The sequence below is a fragment of the Bos mutus genome, chromosome 16, assembly GCF_027580195.1.
Source record: "Bos mutus isolate GX-2022 chromosome 16, NWIPB_WYAK_1.1, whole genome shotgun sequence".
Taxonomy (NCBI): domain Eukaryota; kingdom Metazoa; phylum Chordata; class Mammalia; order Artiodactyla; family Bovidae; genus Bos; species Bos mutus.
Genome location: NC_091632.1, coordinates 49,338,404 through 49,345,812, shown reverse-complemented (window position 1 = coordinate 49,345,812; position 7,409 = coordinate 49,338,404).

Sequence of the window (7,409 nt, the reverse complement as noted above, 5' to 3'; positions counted from 1 at the left end):
AAACCCTAGAATCCAGAGCAGCAGTGTCTGAGGGTTGGAGGAAATGGGTGTCCCTCTCAAGTTGAGAGTAGGAATTTGCCATTCCTCTGCTTTTTTGTTCTACTTAGGCTGTCAACGTGCTAGATGATGATGTCCACCTGCTTTGGTGAGGGTGATGCCCTTTACTTAGTCTACTGATTCAAATGCTGCTGCTTCAGTCGTGTCTGACTGTGTGACCCCATAGAAGGCAGCCCACCAGGCTCCCCCTCCCCTGGGATTCTCCAGGCAAGAACACTGGAGTGGGTTGCCATTTCCTTCTCCAATGCATGAAAGTGAAAAGTGAAAGTGAAGACGCTCAGTCATGTCCGACTCTTAGCGACCTCATGGACTGCAGCCTACCAGGCTCCTCCGTCCATGGGATTTTCCAGGCAAGAGGACTGGAGTGGGGTGCCATTGCCTTCTCTGATTCAAATGCTAGTCTCTTTCAAAGATACCCTCAGGGACACAGCCAGAATAATGTTTTATCAGCCATCTGGGCATCCTTTAGTCCTGTCACTTTGACACATAAAAGTGATCATCTCAGGATCTACCTCCTTAAGTTGTTAAACAGGAATATAAAGTAGGTAATAAACAGGTAATATAAAGTAGGTAATAAACAGGCAATACAAAGTCTTCCCTGGTGGCTCAGTTGGTAGAGTCTGCCTGCAATGTGGGAGACCTGGGTTCAATTCCTGGGTCCAGAAGATCCCCTTGAGAAGGGAATGGTTACCCACTCTAGTATTTTTGCCTGGAGAATTCCATGGACAGAGGAGCCTGGTGGGCTACACAGTCCATGGGGTCACAAAGAGTTGGACACACCTGAGTGACTAATGCTAAACATCAAGTAGAAAACAGAAAAGAAAAGTGATCATATTGAATACTTGGCATAGTATTTGGCTTATTGTGCTTGATAACTGCAGTTATTATTGGCCAGTGTAGCTGCTAATATGATGCCAGAAGGTTTATACAGAACAAGAGCTCTTGGGAAAGCCAGGGCTCAGTGATCCTGGTCGTCATTCCACTCACTCGTGTGTTACTGTGAGGAAAGACACAACAATAACTTTTGGAACCAGGAAGTCAAGCACCCTGGCAGGTAGTGTCATGTCCTGTGACTGTATATAAGACCATCTGATACTTAGGATACATTTCAAAAACTTCAGCAAAGGGGGTCTACCCTTCAGTGAGATCAGTGGGAGCAATGCCATGTAGATGGTAGGTATGAAAGACTAAATGTTATCATTTATTAATCCCCCAAAACAAGCTGTCAGCTAGCTATGGTAGATACTGCAAAAGCCCATTTGCCTAAAGGATTTGCTCCTTGAGAGTATAAAAGTGTTCTCATTACTTGGTGTAGAAATGAATATTAATTTAATTGTAATCCAGTTTATGCAAAAAAAAAAAATGCATTTTCCTACCTTCCAGCTCCTCCTCAAAGTACAAGAGATGCAAAACTCGTTTTTCACGTCTCTCTTTTGGTTTTATCCCTGCACGGACACCACGGGAAAACGTAATCTTTCTAAAATGATGTGGAAAGATACAGTACCTCAGGGAGCAGAAAATCTGGCAAATTTTATACAGGGTATAAAGGTTCATTGTTCTACACGTTTGTTTGCCTACCTGTCTGCCTGCCTACTTGAGTGTGTGTGTCTGTCTCATGCCAGCCAGCAGCTCGGTAGCCATTTCAACCAGCAGAAGCCACATGAGGTGGGGGCTACTTAGGCCAGGATAGTCAATGCTAAGGTTTCCCCAAAAATCTCTGACCTGTGAAAATGGGGTCTGTCCCAGCTTGACTCCCATACCTGGATTAAGACTGAGAGGAAAGTAAGCCTCGCCAGTCAGCAACAGGAACTGCAGCTGCAGCACCACAAGAAATGCAGGACCATAAAGGTCTGCGGCAACTGACCTGCCTACGGGCCACAGCTGGGCAAAAGGGGCCTCCAAGGAAGTCAGAGCGTGGTGAGAAAGCCCACAGGACACCACTGAGTCGCTTCAGTGGGGATGCCAGATTAAAGATCTCCAGACCCTGGCCCACCATCTGCCCAGAACAGTCCCTTCAAGCCCAGTGTTGGTGGCCCTTTGCCCGGAGCCTGGGGACAGGCGTCCCCCTGCCCTGACTGCTCCACGTGTAGCCATTTTCCTTGACCTAGACTTCAGGGGGTGGGGGTGTCTCTGTTCTCTGCCAGAGCTTTTTCTAAAACATTTATTAGACGTCAGTGCTAAAGAGGTTTAGCTCAAGCAGACCCTGAAGGCACAGTGTTGGAAGGATCATCCTTGATGAACAAACCGATAGTGTCCTGATCACAATCCGAAATCATCACCACTAGACTCTGTACTCCTTGGAACCAGGGTACTTCTTAAAGGATGTCAACAAGTGGGAAACTGCAGCGGAAAGGAGTTAGTACAACGAGGAGGTCAGAAACCAGCTCGCACATGTGCTGAAGAAACTGGGGAGTTTTTTTTCACTTTGAAAGGCATGTATGTATGTAGAACTGACACACTGGACATGCACCTGACTTGAATCCTGTTCTTTCAAGAAAGAACCAGGATTGGCAGAAGTTACCAGGAACTAGGTTTTAGTTCAGTGTTTCCCAACAGTGGAATGCTCCCCTGCAAGGAAGGGAGGACACAGCCCCTGGCTAGCTGACCTTGTCTCCAGGAGATGGGAGTTTGGACTCGAGGACTTCTGGCATTATTGTTAGAAGCACTGGACGCAGTGAATTCATCCATGGTGAGTCCCCATTACTTTCAGGCCCTCAGTTAAGGAGCAGAAAAGAAGTTGAAAATTAAGCAGACCCTCTCAACCCTGGAAGACTTCAGGTAAGTGGTCCAGCAAGGAAAGGATCGTGACATGCCTCCAGATTCTTGTCTCATCTACACCTGTCCCTGAGACCAGCAAGACCAGGCCTATCCCGTCTGCCAATACAGGAGATATAAGAGATGCCAGTTCGATCCCTGGTTGGGAAGAGGCCCTGTAGGAAGAAATGGCAAGCCACTCCAGTGTTCTTGCCTGGGAAATCCCACGGAGAGAGGAGCCTGGCGGGCTACAGCCCCTGGGGTCACAAAGAGTCAGACACGTCTGAGTGACTGAGCACGTACACACTGACAGGGGAATGATGCAGTGGGACCTCTGGTCACTGAGCCGAGCCTCAGAGGGGTGTCCACTTGCCTCCTTTTAAGTAGATGGAAAATACAGGCAAGGGATTTTAGTTTCTAAAGCCTAGGATGCACTGACTGGCACCAGATATTTTTCCAAGGTAAAGGCAAAATTCCACCTCTTGCCCCACACTGGGGAAGTACAAAGGACAGGTAAACTCTGAAACCTGTAAAGGGCAGTCTGGCAGTGCATGCCTCCAGACCTTCTTTTCTTACTGCCCACCACATCAGGCATATTTGTGAAAACCATACACCTCTGTGGTCCTGCCATAGCAAACAAACAGAACCACGTGCCTTGTGTCTTCTCTCTACTCTGGTCACATCCACCATCCACATACCTAACAGCAACTCTGCAAAGGACAGGGGCAGCGGAGACAAAGCAAGGAAGTCTCCCCACACCACACACACACTTTCCGGACTGTTGCCCAAAACAGGATCACAGAAAGCAACTTTTGGAAGTCTGTCTGCCAGGGCCTGGTGACCAAGGTGACACATAGGTAACTTGTCAGTTCCACTGATGACAGGAATACCACTTTCCCAAATAGACCTTCCAAAAAAAAAAAGTTCTTTTTCCATTATTTTCTTATTATGTCCTCACCCAGGATAAGAATTCCAATTCCAGTGAAACAGCAAAGGGTCAGAATGACTTTAAATGAAAGGAATGGAGGGATATTTCTATATGTCCCCACTCAGGGCCTCTGGCTTCTTGCAGAAACCAGAACTTTTCCACAGAATGTTTTTCTGTCCAATACGCGGGGTCCCTAGTGAGGCACAAAATGATGTCCTGTGGACCTCTCAGGCCACAGTGATGGATGGGTAGGGCGCTCAGTGTGGGGCCAGGTACACTGTGTGAGGTGTTGGGCAGGCACCCGCCCATGTTCCTACCACTATGAACAGCCTGGAGACCTTGCCCAGCCCTCCTCTCTCCCAGTTCTTGGGCTCCACTATAGAGCAGTGTATTCTGTCTGCTTCCCACTGCAAACAGAGACTGCCATTGAGCCATTTTCCTCCACACTGCACACAGTTTCTGCTGCCAAGATGTCACCGTGCAACACATTCCCTCACCCCCTCCTCTCTGGGGCTGGCCGAACAGAACCCTGCTGTCCCTGAGCACGTGCGTGAACGTGGGATCAGCAGCCCAGCCCTCCCCAGCCCTCTGCAGAGCGGACCGCAGCGTGTTTGCCCAAGGGGTTCAGAGAGAGGACAGCTTGGGGGTGGTTCTATTTTTCAGATCTGGATCAGCTCACGCCGCCTGCCAAGCTGCACCTTCTCTTTTGTGGGCAGGTAAACCTCCATGTGAGCCTCTCTGATCTTGAGCAAAGTAGCTGGCAGCCTGGGGTTGACCTGTTCCGCCTCTTGTTCCAGCCCGGCTTCTGACTGGTCCATCAGGCTGCTAGACAAGGCTGCACTGTCCTTTTACCTTGGGGCCCCTTCTCTGCTGCAGGGTACATTCTGCTTCAATCTGCATCTCCTTGTTTCCTGAGTTAGACCCGTCATCCTCCTTGCTTGGACAGAGGTCCCTAACCTCCCTCCCCTCTTTCCTGCCATCCTTGCTCTAGGCTTCCCCTCTCTCCACCCCACTACCCCTCACACCCCCCGCCCCCACCCCCGACACACACACAGAGCTCCAATCTTGGGCAGAACCAACCACAGTCCTCCATAGCCATTCCAATTCCCTAGCACGTGTAGAAAACAGATGAAAACATTGTCCTTTTCGCCCTGAGCCTTTAACCTGGGCGGAAGAATTCTGTTCTCCTTTCTGCACAGAAACACCAGAGCTCCCTAGGCATGGACTGAACAGCCTCCTGGGCACCCGTGGCACACACCTCCTCCAGCCCTACCCTGAGCCACAAGCTCCATCTGCCAGAAGCGCCCCTCCCTCTAGAGAACCACTCACTGTCCGCTTTCAACCTGCTGCCACAGCACCCTTCTCTGAAGGGGCCTCAGTACGCAAGCCCAGCCCAGCACAGCCCAAATGGACATGGTGTGCTCGAGTTATTCATTACTCAAGTTAGAGGAGGTCACAGAGCAGGAAGCACTGGAAAGCAAGGGGAAAGGTGGCCTAGAGGGTGGGGAATTAGTCAGGGTGACCTTCTCAGGGAATTCAGAGCCCTGGCAGGAGGGGCTATCACAGTGGGAAGGTCCTAGCAGTAGCTTCAAGGTTAGACAAGGTCAAATGGAAACAGCTAATTATAATTAAGCTGGTTGCTCAATAGCTCTTGTTATGTACCAGGCAACTGGGCTTAGGGCTTTCCCACATCTCCCATTTAATCCTTGCAACACTGTATCACTCCAATTTTACAACTGAGAGAACTGGCCCTGGCAAGAACAAGGGACTTGCTCAAGGTCACACAGCTGAAGCTGGGTGAATGCAGGTCTGTCTTGCCCTTCACCAGGTTGCTCTTTTTGGTGACATGGTTCAGTCAGTCGCTCAGTTGTGTGTGACTCTTTGTGACCCCATGGACTGTAGCCCACCAGGCTCCTCTGTCCATGGAATTCTCCAGAAAAGAATACTGGAGTGGGTTGCCATTTCCTTCTTCAGAGGATCTTCCCAACCCAGGGATTGAACCCATGTCTCGTGCATTTGGGGCAGATTCTTTTCCATCTGAGCCAGCAGGGAAGTCCAACATGGTTAGATGAGTGAAACAATTCTAGACATTCTAGAATGGAAGGTGAAGTTTGAATCTGGTTCTCATAGAGCTGAGATCATGCTTTCCAGTGGCAATACCAGGTTTGGGTAGAAATACAGAGGTTCCTATAAACCAGGGGGAGGTTGATTTAGAATGAGATGCTGCTATGAAGGCATGACCCTCAAAGCTTGTCAGAACCTGGCAAGAGTTTACCTGCAGGGGAAAGAGAATGAACAAAGCTGGGGAGGTAAAGTTTGAGGGGAGTTTATCCTCCCCTACAGATAGCAGGGAAGAAGTACCTAAAGGCCAACAGAAAAAGCTCATCCTTGCTGGACACAGGATCAGGCCAATTGGCAATTGCCACAACTCTAGAGAGTAAGGTAGAATACCTCTTTTTTAAGGAGAAAATGAGGGTTCTAATTAAAAACCTGGCAATGTGAGCCTTTCTCTGCATACTTTGTTGTACTACATACTTCTACTGGAAAAGAGAGAGAGAGGTAGAGTGATGGAGGGAGTGGTGGGTAAAGGGAGTTTGCACAAAGGAGGGCTCCGCACTCTCTCATTCAAATCCCCATCCCTTCCCATTTCATCTTTCCCTCCACTCATCCTCTTTCACTGATTTTGCCCACAGGTTTTTCCTGGTTCTGCACATATCAGGTACTCCATAAACGCATGCCCTTCCCAGTGACCTGTCCCGCTGGCAAGTCCTCCATGAGGTAACTTCTGCTGGGAGGGCATCATGGCCACATGTGCAGCTTCTTTCTGTAGTTCTACCACCAGCTTGGGGCTTTTCCAACACAAACACGGCAGGGGCAAAGCAGGGGGCAGCTTCCTTTCTCCGCAGAGCAGTTCTCAAAGTTGCCCTTGACCCAGGCCTACATGCAGCAGCCCCTCTGGGGCTGGGTGGATGGATGGCTGCTTCTGCATTTCAGGAATTTTCAGGTTTGCCCAGGTCATGTAGGTGGGCCTTGGGAAGGATTCGTGGGAAAGAGCTCGCACTACATCAATGCAAGCTTGTCCTTAGACCTGTCAGGTTGACCTTGGTGACAAAAAGGTGACCCCAAGGAGCATCCCCCTGTATGGCTTTCTAAATATGGGGATGGGAAATCTCCTTTCCCAGGATGGGCTAGGTTGCCCCGTGGGGATGGGGCTTCTCTGCCCTGACTGCAGAGGCTCCCCTGCTGATTTCTGCTGTGTCACTGCCTTGAGAAGGACATGTGAAACTGCTCAGGGGCTTAGCAGAGGGAGATGAAACCAAGAAGTCTGGCTTTTCACGTGAGGCACAGGGGGTAAAGGAGGGGAAGGAATAATAGGTGCCAAGGGTTGCCTTGCAACTTCTCGCCGTTTGAACTGGACTTCCCTGAGCCTTTTAGGCCTTCGGTATTTTATAGGACAAAGTGGTCTTTTTGTGACCCCCCAGAACTGAACTGAAGGGAGCATGAAACCATGTCCGTGACAGTACCAGGCACCGATTCGGCGCCAAGGAGAGTCCTGGATGGCTGGGTCACCTGCAGATTTTGTCGCCCAGGTCTAGACCGGTGTGAGCCGCCAGCCAGGCAGTACGACTGGTTTCCGAGGGAACAACCCACTGGGGTCTGACCGGTCGGT